Source organism: Miscanthus floridulus, chromosome 16 (assembly GCF_019320115.1).
Source record: "Miscanthus floridulus cultivar M001 chromosome 16, ASM1932011v1, whole genome shotgun sequence".
Classification (NCBI taxonomy): Eukaryota; Viridiplantae; Streptophyta; class Magnoliopsida; order Poales; family Poaceae; genus Miscanthus; species Miscanthus floridulus.
Window position 1 is genome coordinate 14,078,182 of NC_089595.1, and position 19,280 is coordinate 14,097,461.

At 47.3% G+C, this 19,280-nt stretch overlaps 1 pseudogene; it reads right to left on the reverse strand.

Annotated features, from left to right (window-relative positions):
• Positions 1-15,227: 15,227 nt before the first annotated feature.
• LOC136510308 (uncharacterized) lies at positions 15,228-17,403 on the reverse strand (annotated as a pseudogene).
• Positions 17,404-19,280: the final 1,877 nt, after the last annotated feature.

The following is a 19,280-nucleotide window of genomic DNA, read 5'->3' on the forward strand; positions in this document are numbered from 1 at the left end:
CGCCAGGATCACGCACAAGTACGCACAAAATACAGAAATGGCACATAGATATATGTAATAAAAGTTCTGAGCTTTATTGATATCTAAAATAAGTAGAGTTTTACAACGTCGTCCCAAAGGGCGCAAACAGGGATTACATATCTAGCGGATGACTACTGCCGGGAAGCGGCATTTAATTACATCAGGGTGATCTCTAGTACGGTACTATTATACAACATAGCGACTTCCTAATCCATAGGCAAGCTCGAGCGTAGTCAAAACCCTAGCTTCGATGTCCACATCCTATGATTGGATCCTCACGTGATTTCCTAGTCCTCGTCGTACGCCTCTCGTCAAAGTCTTGGTCCTCCTCGGTGCCGAAGTCTGTGAGTCAACAACGGGTGATTACATATGTACTCCGCAAGCCCTAACCATAGGGTGGAAATAGAACTAGCATGGTGATCATATTTAAAGGTTGAGTCCTAGCGGAGTATTACCATTCCCACTAGTCCTCGAGTTAATATTAATGTTCCCATTTCACAGTTTCATTACACATAAAAGGTTAAGTCTAATCATAGTGTCATCTCCTAGCATCTACCCATTCCAAGGGCGTGGCTATTCGAATAGATTTAAAAAACTCTACAGTGGTGTACACATTTCCCCACACGATAGGCACCGTCCCTTTCATGATCAGTGGATCGAACGGACCTAACGAGACCCCGTACCCGAATGTACGCGACCTTAGATGTCCATATAGTCCTACTATGGCTTCTCAGGGGTTGGAAAACAATAAGGAAGATCACTTAGCATCCACACCAAAACAACGTGGAAGATCACTTAGCATCCACGCTTGATCATCAGACTACATAATCCATATCATGGGTTCAAATGCGGCCAAAACAATAATCGTGGACTCGTACCCGGCCATTCATATCGTAACTTGGCTCGTACCTAGCCAACCATAACATGGCTCATACCCGGCCAATCAGATAACAACTTGGCTTGTACCTGGCCATTCATACAATAACATGGGCTCGAACGTGACCAAAATAATCCAAGGGCTTAACGTGGAAGATCACCTAGCAACCATGCCAACCGAGCCATGGAAGATCACCTAGCATCCGTGCCTGCTCCTGATATTCCGTTGCCTACGCCGACCTCGTAGTACAAACTATATTTCTATCTAATGGGGTGTGAGATCAAGTCTACCCATATAGACATGTGGCTGTACGTAAATATCTCACTAGGCGAAAGAGACTATGAACCGATCCTTATGTGACCGAGGCGGGTATCTCCCCACAGGATCCCTCTCTAGGCGATCCTGCCCTGGTAATCTACCTCTACATAGACTACCATTCACTCGCCCCCTGTCGGGTTTTAGGTTTACCAAGTTCCAGTTCCAAACATTATTATCCTAAGTTATCACATTACGGAGCTCATAAAACAACAAGATAACCATTTATCCTAAATCAACATAAATCGCATAAATACCGAGCTCAAAACAGGATAATAATTCATTAAATCAAGAGTATGTATTAATAGAAAGCAAGATGGTAGAAGGGGGGAAAGCTAGTACTTGCCTTCGTTGTTGTCTCCTTTCGGCACGTCTACGTAGTTCGGGTCCTCGTTCTCCTGGTAGTCACCTCCGTATGTCGGGCGAAGCTTTTCGTATAAGACTACCATCGAAACATAGAACAAAAGAAAAAGCAAACATAGAACAATATGGTGGCACTAGGGTGAATGCATAGAGATAGGTTTTAGATGAATTCTAGAAGTGGTTTCGTGTGAAACGGAGTTAGGGTGCCACAGTTATGCATTTTAGAAGTCTATCCTATATTTAATCTACTAAGCAATATTTTATATGATTTTTCTGGTGCATGAAAATATGAACTAGTTACATGATAATATTCCTTGTTTCATCTAGTTATTTTACAAATTTTCTAGGAATTTTTCTAAGTCTAGAAAAGGGGTTTATAGCTCTCTGTGTACAACTATAGGGTGTACCTAGCAATTACCTAAGTGTACCCCGTGCTGTGCGTGTGTGTGCCTATGACAGGTGGGGTCGGGGTGCTAGCATCATCAGCACTTGGGCCCGTGTGTCAGTGAGGGAGAGGAGAGAGAGGCGGGGAGGCAGGGGGTGACGGCGTGGAGCCGTAACGGCGTTGTCGTGGCCTCCACATGGTGGAAGGCGATAGGGGGAGAGGGGGAAGAGGAACAGCAATGAACGGTGCGGCCATTGGGAGCAGGGGAGAGGGCTCGGGCTCACTGGAGTTGGGTACGTCATGGGCCCTAGTGAGGTTTGTGAAGCGGTGGATGTGATCCGTGAGCTCATCCCGCGCCTGTAGGTGGTGACCCTACCGGCGTGGAGCGACCCTGGCGGTGGTGGCGGCTCGTCAGAGAGGAGGCGGCGATGCGTGTCATGCGGGTGCGCGTGTGGCATGCAAACTAGGCACTACTATGTCCACGTGCGAGCATGAGTGCTAGTGTGAGTGCTAGGGGTGAAAAGAAAGGGCTCAACCGAGCCTCACCGGTGGTGGTCATCGGCCGCGGCGTCTCGGCGGAGGGGGTGCATGGCGGTAGAGCGACATAGAGGGCTATGAGAAGCAATAGAGCAAGCATGGGCTACCGGAGGGACTTGGGGACTCACCTGCCTATCCAATTGGCCTGAGACACAGCAAGGAAGAAGAATGGGTGGGGAGCTCCAATGGCGCTGGCGGCTCCCGATTTGGGGAGAATGAGCCTAGCTCACTACTGGGAGAGGAAGAGGAGGGATGGAGGGGGAGATGGGGTGCTTTAGCCCCTAGCAGAGCTTGGAGTGGGATGGGCGAGGGCGATTGGTGGTTGGCTAGGCCTATTTATAGGCTAGCCATGGCGGTGCCGGCGGTGAGAATATCTCCCCACTGTTGGGGATATTTCACGTGCGCACCCTCGTGTCCACCCGCTAAGGTGGTTTGCCATAGCCTGAGCTTACCCACGCACGTAATAGCAGGGCTTCAGCCTTATCCATGGCGAGATTGCTGCCGCGTGTTGTGGCATGTCAGTGAGAGAGGGGGAGAGAGATAGAGAAGGAAAGGATGGGGTCAAGAGGCTTCCGAAGGTGCCTGCATCCTTATCCCATCGTGCCGAGGCGAGACGGTGGCGCCATGGCTGAGGCGAGCACAACGGTGCGGTATTCGCGTCGTCGTTGAGAGGGGAACGACGGTGATGACAGGGCGGCCCTGCCTTCCAGCAAGAAAGGGAGGGAGAGAGGAGGAGCAAGCGCGGGCGTGGCTTGGGCCAGGTGGAGTGGGCCTGCCAAGCGTAGGAGGAGGAGGGGAGAGGGGGAGGGCTGCTGCCCCGTGGGCCAAGAGGGGAAGGAGGAGGGTGGCAGCGCAAGTAGCCTTTTCCATTTTCCATTCCCTTTTCTTTTTCCTAGATTTCATATACTAGGTGTTTGAATGCATTTGAATTAAAATTTGTAAATGCAAGCATGCAGGGTGTACCACCATATGTTCACAAACAAGCAAACATTCATTCACACAATCAAGTTTTATACCTATGTGAACTATTCCTATAAAACTATTTTCCAACTAGGTTAGGTTGAAACATATTTAAGCAAAGTTTTTAAAAAATTCAAATTTTTAGTGATTTTTAAATTAGGTTAAAATTTAGGGTGTTACAAACCTACCTCCCTTAAAAAGAATCTCGTCCTCGAGATTCGAACTGATCCTCAAATAAATAGGGAAATTCCTTTTTGAGATCGTCTTCTCTTTCCCAGGTGGCTTCTGCCTTAGTGTGGTTGCTCCATTGGACTCGACAAAATCTTACTGTTGTCCTTCTTGTTTGTTGGGTGGCAACATCCAATATCTTGATCGGTCTCTCTTGGTACTGTAGGTCTGGCTGTAAGTCTATGGCTTCAATAGGTGCTTGCTCTTCTGGTACCCTCAAGCATTGTTTTAGTTGCGATACATGAAACACATCATGCACATCTGACATTTTCGGAGGCAGTTCAAGGCGATATGCTACCGCTCCAATTTTCTTAATAATCTTGTATGGCCCTACGTATCGTGGTGCTAGTTTTCCTCTAACTTGGAATCTTTGAGTGCCCCTGATTGGTGATACTTTTAGATAGACAAAGTCTCCCAATTGAAATAAAAACTATTGGCCTTCATCGGTTGTCCGCATAGCTCTTTTGCCTGCTTCGCACCGCTTTCAAATTCTCTCTAACTTTGGCTACTAGTTCCTTTGCATCTTTGATTATGTCAGGACCAAACAAACTTATTTCTCCAACCTCAGACCACATTAATGGTGTTCGACATTTTTGTCCGTACAATGCCTCAAATGGTGCCATCTTCATGCTTGCTTGATAACTATTGTTGTAAAATGATAAGCTCTTTTCCCAGTCTTTCCCATAGGTGAGCACATAGGCTCGCAGCATGTCTTCCAAGATTTGGTTCACTCGTTCCATCTATCCATCTATTTGCGGATGGTAGGCCGAGCTGTAATCTAGGCGTGTTCCTAGAGCTTTATGTAAGCTCTTCCAAAATCGAGATGTGAATTGTGTTCCCCTGTTTGAAATGATTCGGCTTGGTACCCCCCCATTTCCACACTGGGATATGCAGTGGTTGGAGTAATCCCGCTGGTCGTTGGTGTTCCGCCTTAACTCATCGGCAGGTATCGCATCGGACAACGTATTCTGCGATATCTCCCTTCATTCCATTCCACCAATACTTTTGTTTGATGTCCATGTACATCTTAGTTGATCCTGGGTAGATGGAGTATGGAGAATGGTGTGCTTCGTCCAATATTAGTCCTCGAAGTGCCTCGTCCTGGGGTACACATATCCGGTCTTCGTACCATAGCTTCCCTTGCTCATCCACCTTGAAGCATGGGATCTCCTTCTTACCACTCAGCTCCTTGAGGCATTGTGTTTCTTCATCTTTATCCTGAGCTTCCTTTATCCAATCCTCCAAGGTGGGGCGTATGTGTAGAGAATTTAGGGTACCCTGTGGTATGATTTGTAGGTTCAATTGGTGGACCTCTTGTGCTAATTCTGGTCTTCGGTTCAAGGTTGTCATGTAGTGGCAGTAGGATTTCCTGCTTAATGCATCCGCAACTACGTTTGCTTTTCCTGGATGATATTGCATGCTCAAATCGTAGTCCTTAATTAATTCCAACCATCTCCTTTGTCGCAGGTTCAAATCGGGTTGAGTGAAAATATACTTCAAACTTTTGTGGTCCGTGAATATTTCACATTTGTTTCCAATGAGATAGTGTCTCCATATCTTTAATGTGTGCACTACCGCTGCCAGCTCCAAGTCATGTGTCGGGTAATTCTCCTCATGCTTCTTTAGCTGTCGGGAGGCGTATGCAACCACTTTTTCGTCTTGCATTAGTACACACCCTAATCCTTGTCTGGAGGCATCACAATATACTATAAAGCTTTAGTGTATGTCTGGTAATGTGAGTATCAGGGCTGTAGTTAGTCTTGTTTTCAACTCCTGGAAGATCTTCTCACATGCTTCTATCCACTTAAATTCCTTTCCTTTCTGTGTCAGGGCGGTCATGGGTCTTGCGAGCTTCGAGAATCCTTCAATAAACCTCCTATAGTAGCCTGCTAGTTTGAGAAAACTACGAATCTCTGTCACATTTGTGGGTTGTTTCCATTCGGATACAACTTTAACCTTCTCTGGGTCTACTTTTACTCCATCTACGGTGATGATGTGTCCTAGAAAAGCGACCTCTTGTAGCCAAAATTCACACTTGCTGAATTTTGCATATAACTCATGTGCCCGTCATTTGTTTAATATTACTCTCATATGCTGATCATGTTCTTCGGCACTCTTTGAATATATGAGAATGTCGTCAATGAATACCACTACAAATTTATCTAGTTCCTCCATGAAAACCTTGTTCATTAGGTTCATGAAATATGCGGGTGCATTGGTTAGTCCAAACGGCATCATTGTGAACTCATATTGTCCATAGCGGGTCACGAATGCGGTCTTTGGTATGTCGCTGAGCCGAATTTTTAGTTGATAGTAGCCTGATCTCAGGTCTATTTTGGAGAAGTACTTAACACCTTTCAACTGATCAAATAGATTATCAATCCGTGGTAGGGGGTACTTGTTCTTGATGGTGACTTCATTTAGGGACCGATAGTCAACACACATGCGAAGGCTGCCATCCTTCTTTTTCATGAACAAAACTGGTGATCCCCAAGGTGACGAGCTTGGTCTGATATATCCTTTTTCTTGTAATTCCCGTAGTTGCTTCTTTAATTCTTCTAATTTATTGGCTGCCATATGGTAGGGTCTCTTTGCTATTGGGGCGGTTCCGGGTACCAAATCAATAATGAACTCTAGGTCTCTGTCCGGTGGCATTCTAGGTAGGTCATTAGGGAACACATCGGGGTATTCACATACAACTGGTACTTCTTCTACCGTCTGGGCTCGTATACTGCAAACCATCAGCTCTGGCTTCGAGGCTTGAGGGTGACATCTATTTTAACTCCATTGTGATTTGTCAAGGTGACCGTTCTGTCGCTGCAGGATATGTTGCCATGATGCTTCTTTAACCAATCCATTCCTAATATTATGTCTAGGCCTTCGGTCTTCAGTACTATCAAGTATGCTTGGAATTCTACTCTATCTATCCATATCTTTACTCGAGTGCATTTTAGGGTACATTTGAGGGCAGCTCCAGGGGTATGAATCAAGAAAAGGGTGGGGAGTAACACCGTTCTCAATTTATTTTTAAGCACAAAATAAGCAAAAACAAATGAATGCGAAGCGCCAGAATCAAACAACATGGCTGCAGAAGTGGAGTTTACTAGAAACTCACCGTACACGACATCAGGCGCTGCCTATACTTCCTCTGTGTTCACGTTGTTCACACGGCCTACCCCAAAACTTTGGGTATTCCTTCTAGATGGTCCAAAATTTTGGGGTGCAGTGCGTCCAACTCCTGAGGCGGTTGTCCTATTACCGGCTACAGACTGGGTTGGGGTAGAGTTTGCGGCTCTATAAGGGCATTGGGCGATGCGGTGTCCAGGCTGGCGACATCCATAACAAGTCTCTTGGGTGGCGGTGTTGTTGCTCTTTGGCTAGTTGTTGTTGCTATTGTTGTTACCAGTGTTACTACTCTTGTAGTTGAGTGTGGTCTGGGAGGTGTTAGGTCTGGATGATCTGTACTGCATTGTTGGCTAGTATCTTGTTGGTGCGGTGTTGTTGGTGCGAACACGCTGTGTCCTATCCTATTGGCGACCACGTTGTATAAGGAACTTCCGCTTTCTTTCTCCTTCAGTCCTGTTCTGTTCTTCTTCCAACAAGATGGTACGATTCATCAGGGTGTTGAAAACTAGGTAGATATGGGTAATTATCTGCTCTCTTAAGGATGCATTGAGTCCCTTAATGAATCGCCTTTATTTCTTCCTATCCGTGTTGATATCATTTGGTTCATAGCGCGCTAACTTCGTAAATTTCCGGATATATTGATTCACTATCATTGGTCCCTGTCTTAGAGAGCAAAATTCTTCTTCCTTTATCTCTATGATTCCATCTGGAATGTGGTAGTCACGAAATGCATCTATAAATTCCTGCCACGTGATAGCGTCGGGCTCATTAACTGCATCCTGATAGTTCTCCCACCATTCACCAACTACTCCTACAAGTTGGTGGGTGGCTAGATTGACTTTTTCCTCCTCTGTGGCTCGTATTGTATTTAACTTCTTTGTAATGGTGTGTAGCCAATCATCTGCTGATAGGAGGTCGTCTTCCGCACTGCCAAATGTTGGGGGATGAAGTCTCATGAATGCGGCCATTCTTCCTTGTCCGTTCCCATTGTCCTGCCTTCTTGCGAGATTCTCTAACAATCGGGTCTGTCGGTCCATTACTTCCGCTAAGGTGGGTGGGGGTGGCGGAGGTTCTTCTCCTTGTACGGGATCATCTTCGACATTCTGTTCGACTTCTTCTTCACCTTCTTCCTGTACCTCTTCTATAATCGGAATGTTATCTTCATGTGGCTGTTCTTGCCCATGCCGCTGGTTACGATGCCCACGATTGCCTCTATTTTGCCGGCCTCTAGGTAGCGGTGCGACATGTTCCTCTTCCTCATGAACCTGTCTATCGGCGGCCCTTTCACGGCATTCCCGAATCCTTTCGGATCTCCTCTCCATCTGTTGCTATGGAGCAGCAAGGATGAGAAGATGTCCAATAGGGTTTGGGTGGAAAGAAAATAAAATAACAAGCAAGCGAAAACAAACATGCATAAACAAACACACAATATGTTACATCATACGAACAGTTACACATATATGATACAAGGGCGCATCATACACATCAACTGCCAGGATGATTACTAAGCGAACTACTCGTGCTCTAGTGACATCGAAGCGCTACTAAGCGTACTACCACTACTCGGGATACATTATTTATTTTACAACGACTGTGTGTCACACCCCAAAATTTTTATTTTGGGATGTGAATAGAGAACACTAAATAAAATATATGATTTAGTTTTTTTTTCTAAAATTTTCCAAGCTTTAGTTAGTTTGTTGTCAATCTAGTGGACGAAAGAAAAAAAATTATAAAACTTTTACAAATTAATATTGCTTGTTTGTTGCATTTCATGTCCTTGCATAAAGTTTCGTGAGTGAAAATGAATTTCAAAAACTCGACTTAGCCTCGAATTGCTTTTGCTCCATTTATTTAAAAATAATAATAAATTTCAAATTTTGTTTTATAAAGATCTTTAAAAAAATAGTTTGAGTTTTAGAAGTCTTTGAAAAAGTAATTTAAATATAATTTCTAAAATTATAGTCAAACTCTTTAATTCCTGTTTGACTAAAATCCCTTTTCATCTCATGCCAAATCTTTGATCATTCATTATCCATTTCTATTCTCTTCACGTGATAACTTTTTAGTCCTAAATAGCCATCGCCAATTCTAAACTCAATTCCCTTTTTTTCTCTCTTTTTCTCTCTCCCCATATTCAGTTCTTTGCATGTGCACGACGTCTACAGGAAAGAAGGTTTCACGCAATTATGCTAGCATGCAAACTGAAACTAACCTCTCTCTCTCTCTCATCTCCAATTAGTGCAGCTCTTCACGTTTCATGACTAATTTTATCTGTCTCTTAATCTCTCTCCTCTGCATGGCTTTCTGTCCAAATATCAGCTAGCTCCACAAGCTACCGTTTCATCTGCCACCGTCCAGCTTGTGATTTCTGAAAGTTTCACTAGCACACAATAAAAGTACATGAACGTCCACTCCACCAAAACTAAATTCCCACTCAATACTAATCATCTTTTGTTCGTCAGTGCTCGGTTTTGAAGCCTGCCATGGTCCAGCCATCGTGTGTGCATGCACGTTCCGTCCTTCTCCTCTATGGGTTAACACCCAGAATCATGATCTCACTTGTGTTCCTACTTCATTTGGCCATCCACGCCCTAGCACGTCAGTGCTATGTTATCAACATCTATTTCCACAATCTGACATAACTGAAATCCCACTCACCCTTCTTCAATTCCCACCACCAGCTAGAGTTAAAAGCTGCCGCCCTAGTGGCATTAACACAAACTCCACCACTTCCTCCTGATCTCCTCCTTCCGTAACTCATTTGGCTCCCCCTCTGCACCTATAAATAGAGCCTGCCTGCTAGTGCTAGCTAATTCCATCGTCACCAATCTCACTACTGCCTCCAAACTCAACTCATCTAGCATGGACGCTTTCGGTTGCCGCGCTGCCCCAACCTGCAGGATGCAGAAGCCCCGTCGTTTCCGTATCCGGCATCATTGCCGTTCATGTTTCAACAGACCATCATCCTCTCCGCAGTTCTTCTCGGCCGCTCCTTTTCCTCTCCCCAACGCTGCAGTGCCCTCAATAGCCGACGCCCGCCATTGCCGAGCTCCACATCGCCGCCGTCGGTCTCCCAGTTGAAAGCACTGCAATCCCTCCCTCCTCTTCCGTGGGTACCGCAGGTTCATGCCGCATCCACCACGCCGGTTTTCTCTGTGGGTGGTGACCCGCATCGTCGTTCGCCGTGCTCACCAGAGCACCTCGCCGCTGCCTACTACCTTCCCAGTGCTGGTAAGAGGCTCCATGATCACTGATTTCCCCTCGAGGCAGCTAGCTAGCTCATCAATTCTATCTTTGTTTTCATCACAGAACACCAGGTCGAATCGGAGTCCTCCTCAGCTTCTCCTCTCGCCGTCATCCATCATTCCTTGGTCGTCAATCATCAAGCGCGCTGGTGAGAAGCATCCTTCTTTAATTTGTCGTCGTCGATCCTTTTCTGATTAGCGCCGGCCATCATAGCGTGTCGTGGGACTGGAAACTAGCAGCCTGAGTTTCCTTTCCATCAACAGCCCAGTACAGAAATCCCTAGACCAGAGACCACAACCACTACTGGAATCGGCTTCTTTGCCGAGTGATAGAGCCCATATTGCACTCGGCAAAGGCTTTGCCGAGTGCCACACTCGGCAAAGAGCACTTGCCAAAAAAATAACGGCAAAGAGCTCTTTGCCGAGTGTCTTTTTTCGGGCACTCAGCAAGGCTTTGCCGAGTGCCAAGTCAACACCCGACAAAGAAAAGTCACCGTGACGGCGACGGGGGACGGTGACGATGGCATTGCCGAGTGCCCAGGTCAAGGCACTCGGCAAAGCCGCATCTTTGCCGAGTGTCGAAGTCAACGACACTTGGCAAAGACCACGGCTTTGCTGAGTGCCTTGACCTGGGCACTCGGCAAAGCCATAATCTTTGTCGAGTGTCATGACCATGACTCTCGGCAAATCTAGAACATTTGCCGAGTGTCGTGGTCATGACACTCGGTAAAGGTTTGACACTCGGCAAACGACCTTCCTAGGTGCCTAGAAATGGTCACTTTGCCGAGTGTCATGACCATGACACTCGGCAAAGGCACCCTTTGTCAAGTGCAATACTCGGCAAAGTGACCAAAAACAGTCTTTTTTATTTGTTTTTTACATTCCATCCAAACAAACAGAAGATATATGTAACAAACATCACCAACATCACATATATATATATATATATATATATATATATATATATATATATATATATATATATATATATCACAAACACCACATTTATATCACAAACATCACATATATATCACAAACATCACATGTCTCACAATATATCACAATAAGTTCACAAGTAATCCATCATTCACAACCACAAGTGCTGAGTGCGACAAATGAAACCAAAAGTAATCCACAAATAACAAAGTAACTAATCACGGCGACTGTCGGGGGTGATGAGGCCCAAGATTCAATCCCGGCGACGGCGTGAGGTGACAAGGCCCATCATTCGATGCCACCGATTGATTCTGCACAAAGGAGAACAGATTGCATGTGTGAGACAAGATAAATATATACCATACATGACTAAAACATTCATACTCCACTAGGTTCCAAGTTTCACGCAATTATGCTAGCATGCAAACTGAAACTAACCTCTCTCTCTCTCTCATCTCCAATTAGTGCAGCTCTTCACGTTTCATGACTAATTTTATCTGTCTCTTAATCTCTCTCCTCTGCATGGCTTTCTGTCCAAATATCAGCTAGCTCCACAAGCTACCGTTTCATCTGCCACCGTCCAGCTTGTGATTTCTGAAAGTTTCACTAGCACACAATAAAAGTACATGAACGTCCACTCCACCAAAACTAAATTCCCACTCAATACTAATCATCTTTTGTTCGTCAGTGCTCGGTTTTGAAGCCTGCCATGGTCCAGCCATCGTGTGTGCATGCACGTTCCGTCCTTCTCCTCTATGGGTTAACACCCAGAATCATGATCTCACTTGTGTTCCTACTTCATTTGGCCATCCACGCCCTAGCACGTCAGTGCTATGTTATCAACATCTATTTCCACAATCTGACATAACTGAAATCCCACTCACCCTTCTTCAATTCCCACCACCAGCTAGAGTTAAAAGCTGCCGCCCTAGTGGCATTAACACAAACTCCACCACTTCCTCCTGATCTCCTCCTTCCGTAACTCATTTGGCTCCCCCTCTGCACCTATAAATAGAGCCTGCCTGCTAGTGCTAGCTAATTCCATCGTCACCAATCTCACTACTGCCTCCAAACTCAACTCATCTAGCATGGACGCTTTCGGTTGCCGCGCTGCCCCAACCTGCAGGATGCAGAAGCCCCGTCGTTTCCGTATCCGGCATCATTGCCGTTCATGTTTCAACAGACCATCATCCTCTCCGCAGTTCTTCTCGGCCGCTCCTTTTCCTCTCCCCAACGCTGCAGTGCCCTCAATAGCCGACGCCCGCCATTGCCGAGCTCCACATCGCCGCCGTCGGTCTCCCAGTTGAAAGCACTGCAATCCCTCCCTCCTCTTCCGTGGGTACCGCAGGTTCATGCCGCATCCACCACGCCGGTTTTCTCTGTGGGTGGTGACCCGCATCGTCGTTCGCCGTGCTCACCAGAGCACCTCGCCGCTGCCTACTACCTTCCCAGTGCTGGTAAGAGGCTCCATGATCACTGATTTCCCCTCGAGGCAGCTAGCTAGCTCATCAATTCTATCTTTGTTTTCATCACAGAACACCAGGTCGAATCGGAGTCCTCCTCAGCTTCTCCTCTCGCCGTCATCCATCATTCCTTGGTCGTCAATCATCAAGCGCGCTGGTGAGAAGCATCCTTCTTTAATTTGTCGTCGTCGATCCTTTTCTGATTAGCGCCGGCCATCATAGCGTGTCGTGGGACTGGAAACTAGCAGCCTGAGTTTCCTTTCCATCAACAGCCCAGTACAGAAATCCCTAGACCAGAGACCACAACCACTACTGGAATCGGCTTCTTTGCCGAGTGATAGAGCCCATATTGCACTCGGCAAAGGCTTTGCCGAGTGCCACACTCGGCAAAGAGCACTTGCCAAAAAAATAACGGCAAAGAGCTCTTTGCCGAGTGTCTTTTTTCGGGCACTCAGCAAGGCTTTGCCGAGTGCCAAGTCAACACCCGACAAAGAAAAGTCACCGTGACGGCGACGGGGGACGGTGACGATGGCATTGCCGAGTGCCCAGGTCAAGGCACTCGGCAAAGCCGCATCTTTGCCGAGTGTCGAAGTCAACGACACTTGGCAAAGACCACGGCTTTGCTGAGTGCCTTGACCTGGGCACTCGGCAAAGCCATAATCTTTGTCGAGTGTCATGACCATGACTCTCGGCAAATCTAGAACATTTGCCGAGTGTCGTGGTCATGACACTCGGTAAAGGTTTGACACTCGGCAAACGACCTTCCTAGGTGCCTAGAAATGGTCACTTTGCCGAGTGTCATGACCATGACACTCGGCAAAGGCACCCTTTGTCAAGTGCAATACTCGGCAAAGTGACCAAAAACAGTCTTTTTTATTTGTTTTTTACATTCCATCCAAACAAACAGAAGATATATGTAACAAACATCACCAACATCACATATATATATATATATATATATATATATATATATATATATATATATATATATATATATATCACAAACACCACATTTATATCACAAACATCACATATATATCACAAACATCACATGTCTCACAATATATCACAATAAGTTCACAAGTAATCCATCATTCACAACCACAAGTGCTGAGTGCGACAAATGAAACCAAAAGTAATCCACAAATAACAAAGTAACTAATCACGGCGACTGTCGGGGGTGATGAGGCCCAAGATTCAATCCCGGCGACGGCGTGAGGTGACAAGGCCCATCATTCGATGCCACCGATTGATTCTGCACAAAGGAGAACAGATTGCATGTGTGAGACAAGATAAATATATACCATACATGACTAAAACATTCATACTCCACTAGGTTCCAAGTAGTGTTGTGGTTTGACCCTAAGCATGAACATAAAACTAAAACATTCATACTCACAGGAGTAGTTGCATGAGGAGGTGGAGGTGGAGGTGGAGGTGGAGCGAATAGCTCAGGTGGCGGAGGTAGACCCATAGCAGCGCCAAGACTTTGCATGTACTGAAGAATCTCTGTCATCCTCCGCTGCTCGGCCTCCCGCTCGGTCGCCATGCTCTACCGCTTGGCCTCCATCCTCGCCTCCATCTCCTCCCATCGCCTCCTCTCTTCTTCCAGCTGGGCCTACAATATTTCACCCTAATGTTACAATAATGTAAAGCTAAGGTATGTAAAAATCAATGAACGACGAATAAAATAGGAATAATCTAGAGTGCCTCCATCCGGTGTTGTGCAGTGTCCGGCCGAGGGCGTATGGCCGGGCTTGCGCTCGTGCTCCTTGCTCGAATCTAGGAGAGAGTGGGAGTAGCGGCCGTGTCGAGTGTGCTGTCGCCAAGCCAGTACCGCCCATGCTTCTTGCCTCCCCCACCCTCATGATGACTTCTCCATCATGGTCCTAGGTGTTCGGATCGTACTCTAGCCCATGGACCGCCCTTGCCATCTCAGTGTACTAACTGAGGCGGCTGTGGATGGTCGCGTTGTTGTACGCCGAGGGAGGGTCCTCTGGGTTGTAGTCGATGTTGGACGTCGCCTTGCCCTTGTGGGCCAAAGCCCATGCCTTCAACTGGCCGCAAGGCTAGCCACCATGTGACGCCGACTGCGAGAAAAATAGCAAGATGATTAGAAATCATGCAGAATTGAGCGTTAGAATAAATAAATGAATTCGCGTACCCATCTTTGTGCGTATTGGTCGAGGGTAAGGTTGCCTTGATGGTGTGGTACACCGAGCATCATCAAACGCCGCTCCCAACAAGTGTTGTGCGTCTCCTCCCACTCGGGGGTGCACCACTTGTCCACCATCTCCGCCCAGCACTAGGGATGCCCGGCGCACCACCACGGAATCGCCTACACGTCATCAAGTATATGACATATAAGATCAAATTAAGGCTACTTAATCTTAGAAGAAATCAGTATTAATGTTCTATATTTACCTCCAGGTACTGTTGCCGGGTCAGCATGATGCTTCTTGCATCAGCTTTGGTGACCTTTCTTCCAAGGAAGGTCACGTTGTAAGTTATGATGACCTAGATGTGCGCCTCGTAATGCATGTCCTTCATGAGTTTTTTGCAGACTTTGGTAGCCACCAAAGACACCCTGTCCTCAAATCCCTTCTGGCATCTGAAGAAATCCTACATATAGACTCGATGTATCCATTCATTATTTCAAGAATGTCCAATGAATGCGATGTATTGAGCAATGTAGTGCGAGGAAGACTTACCCATAGCTCAGCCTTCACCCGCTCTACCTTACTGCCGAATTCCCTGCCATTCCGATCTCAAGCATCGGGGGCGGCGACGTAGTGGTCAAACGTGTAGGCCGGCCCCGTCACTCCGGCGTACTGAACCAGGCCAGGGAAGTGTTCCCTGCATAGAAGACCCAGAATGCCATTGACTTGGCAGTTGTGATCACCTAGAGCCACAATCGTCCAACCCCTAGCCAAGTGATTAAGAAAATTATTAGTTTCTATTGTGATTTTCAACATATGATTTGAAGACGTAGTGATAATATCTGAAGTTACTTACTTTTCTCCAGCTGGTCGAATCAACGGGCGTCTCTAAAGAGGTATCAGTCACTGAGAGAGGCTCGTGGGACCTCGCAAATAGATCCCCGATGAACTAGAGGAAGCAAAACCCCCTGCTTCTGCTGCCTCCTCCTTGTTGTCCTCCTGTGGCACCTCATCGTCGTCCTCCTGTGGCACCTCATCGTCCTCCTACGGCACCTTGTCGTCCTCCTACGGAACCTCCTCCTCCTACGGCACCTGCTCCTCCTTGTCACGCGATGTGGCGGCAGGCGATGGCTCCCTCCTATGGCTGCTCCTTCTCCTGCTCCCTGATGGCTCCTCATCTATAGCGGGCCTTGGCCTTGCCCTTTGGTAAAGCGACTGAACCCTCCTCAGATATGTTGCTCACCATATCCTAGAAAATCATCTTCTTCTTGGTTGACCTGGAGAGCCTCTATCTGAGCATGAACCGTGGCACCAGTCATCATCTACGGTGTAGGGTCTGTGACTTTGACACCTTTCATAGAGTTCTTGATGTCTCATCTGAATGCATGGTCAAGAGGGAGGAATTGTCGATGTTTGTCGAACGAAGAATACTTGCCACCCTTCTGCAACCAAATGAACTTCAGAGCTGCCTTGCATACTGGGCATGGGAACTTCTCGTGAACACACCAGGCGCAGAATATCCCATACGCCAGGAAGTCATGCAGGGAGTAGTGGTACCAAACATGTATTTTGAAGTTTGTCTTTGTAGCTCGGTCGTATGTCCATACCCCTTCCTCCCAAGCACGGACCAATTCATCAAACATAGGCTCCATGAACACACCCATATTATTCCCCGGGTGTTATGGAATTATCAATGACAAGAATACGTTCTATCGTTGGAGGACGCTGGGGGGGGAGATTGAGGGGGATAACAAACACAGGCCAACAAGTGTATGGGACAGCCAACATTCCATAAGGATTGAACCAATCTGTTGCCAGCGCAACACGTACATTACGAGCCTCTTCAGCTTTGTCATGATAAATGCCATCAAAGCGGATCCATGCTTCACCATTGGATGGATGTACTAGCTTCTCAAGATTGTATCGTTTGCTATTTTTGTGCCATGTCATCTGTTTAGCGGATTCCTCGGTCATGTATAGCCATTGGATCCTCAGTATGAACGGAAGGTACTGTAGGATTTTCACGGGGATCAAAAGCTGCCTCTTCTGGCTATCACCAGAGTCTACCTCCAGGAACCTAGAGGATTCACACTTTGGACAGTACTTTGCGTCCACATGATCTTTTCTAAATAGGATGCACCCCTTTGGACAAGCATGTATCTGCTCATACGACATCTTAAGTGCATGAAGGAGTTTCTATGACTCGTACATGCTCTTTAGTAGAATGTGACCCTCCAAAAGCAGGGTGCCAATAACTGTCAACATACCAACGAAGGCATCTCGACTCAGGCTAAACTGGGACTTTAACGCCATTATGCGTCCAATGGCATCTAGTTGAGAAACCATTGTCTGGCTGTGAAGTGGTTTCTGTGCCACAAACATCATGTCGTAGAACGCCTTTGCGGTTGCCTCCATCTCCTCCTCCCTATGTCCTTCAGTGAATTGTGCTTCGTGATAGTCATTTAACATGTCTCCTGCCCCCCGCATCAGCATCATAATCCTCGACGTGTGGTCTCACGACCTCCTCTCTCATATGATTGGCTTCACCATGCCAGACCCACCGGGTATAGTCTGCCATAAATCCATTCTTTAGAAGATGTCTACCCATGACATCCTTTCCTTGTCTCTTCCTGTTTGCACATCTGCTGCTAGGACACCAAAGGGCACTCGCTCCTCCTGCCTTGCTCCAAATCTGCTCCAACAAAGCATCAGTCTTGTCGATCCATTCATCGGTGGGTAGACCCTGACTTGAGCGGCCTGTGTACATCCACTCACGGTCATCCATCCTCTAACATATATATCAGCGAGTAATATAACCATTAATTGCATCTACACAATGTTCCTACTATCTAATAGGTGAGCATAGGTCCTAATCCCACCCGAGGATGCGTAGATGAGGTTACTTTCCATGCTCTACTCCTATCCGAGACAGAATTTCGGCAGCACCTCCCCGTTGTTCTCCAAATACACGTCTTGGTAGGGAGAGTGTGTATTCGAAGAACAACAAGGAGATGATGCCGAAACTCTATCTCGGATCAGAGCAGACCATGGAAACTAACCCATCTATGCATCTGCGGGCTGTCCAAAAAACGTGGACAATTCGAAATAGATACAGTTATAGATATGCAAAGATCTGCATATTTCCAACCGCATCTCTTTCGAACGGGAGACGCCTAACTGGGTTACGTGATCTACAAACATGATACAAAAAGAGGGGTTCTACCTTGGGTGGTGGTGGAGTCAGGCTAGCGGGGCCGTGGTGGGTTGGTGTAGTGGCGAGGTAACACGGTGCAGGCAGACTCGCAGCGGCGAGGAAGACGATCGGGATACTCCGGCTCGGTCCCGACGGTGTCTTCTCTGCAAAAAAAGGAATAGAATACTGTCAATTGAAAATTTCGGCAGCACCTCCCCTACATAGTGAGGTTCCCAAAACCTACAAGAAACCAACATCACGATGGCCGACAACCACATATATATCAACGACACGATGGCCGACAACCACATATATATTTTCAATCCATGCAGAAGAATATATCCAAGTATTACCAAAGTTTACTACTACTACGACTACTACGACTCCTATGACTCCTACTACTACCACTACTTCTACTCTACCACTACTACTGCAACTACTAGTAATACTACGATGACGACGGTAGGGCATACCTGGTGGGCGTCATAGGGCAGCGGTGGTGAAGGGGCCGGGGCGCTGATGGACGTGGCGACGGCTGGTGAAGCGCCAGGGACGGGGCAACGGTGGCTGGGGCGTCTCCTACTCCAGCTCCTCCTTCTCCTCCTCCTCCTCCTCCTCCTCCTCCTCCTCCTCCTCCTTCTCCTCCGTCTCCTTCTCCTCCTTCTTCCCCTCCTCCTTCTCCTTCTCTTCCTCCTCCTCCTCCTCTGGTGGCCGGGCGAGCGGGTGGGCGTGGGGGCCAGGCCAGGCGGTGCGCTGGCGGCGCGGGGACGCCGGGGCCGGCGGGGCGGGGCGGGGCGACGGCGGACAGGGGGCACCGAGGGCCGAGGAGGGGCGCGTGGGTGGACGACGCCGGCGGAGCGGCGGCGGTGCGAGCAGGGGGCAGGCGCGAGGGCGGGCGGCGGGAGCGCGGCCAGAGCTGCGGTGCGAGCGGGCGGGCGGCGGGCGGCGGTGCCGGGGGCGGCGGCGGGCGACGGGCAGCACTCGGGGGAGAGACAGAGTGAGAGATAGAGTGGCAGGGGGCTTGGGTGTTTATTTTCCCATCTTTGCCGAGTGCCCACGATGCGGCACTCGGCAAAGATTTTATTTTTTAAAAAAATTACTTTGCCGAGTGCCGCCCTGATCTGGCACTCGGCAAAGAGGTTTTTAAAAAAATCATTTATCCTTTGCCGAGTGCCGTAGTGAAGACACTCGGCAAAGTAATTTTTTTTACAAAATCTTTTAACCTTTGCCGAGTGCCATAGTATAGGCACTCGGCAAAGTAATTTTTTTAAAAAATTCTAAAATTATCAAACAGATCCGAAAAATTACCAAAATTTCACATGAAGCAATCTTTGTTGTCTATTGCCTATACAAAAAAATTTTGAATTCAAAACCCAACGCAGCAGTTGCTTTGACTCCAAATCTTACCGGATCCTTCTCAACTCTATGAATCTTCTTCGGAGATGCTTCATTTTGAAAGCATCGTACGT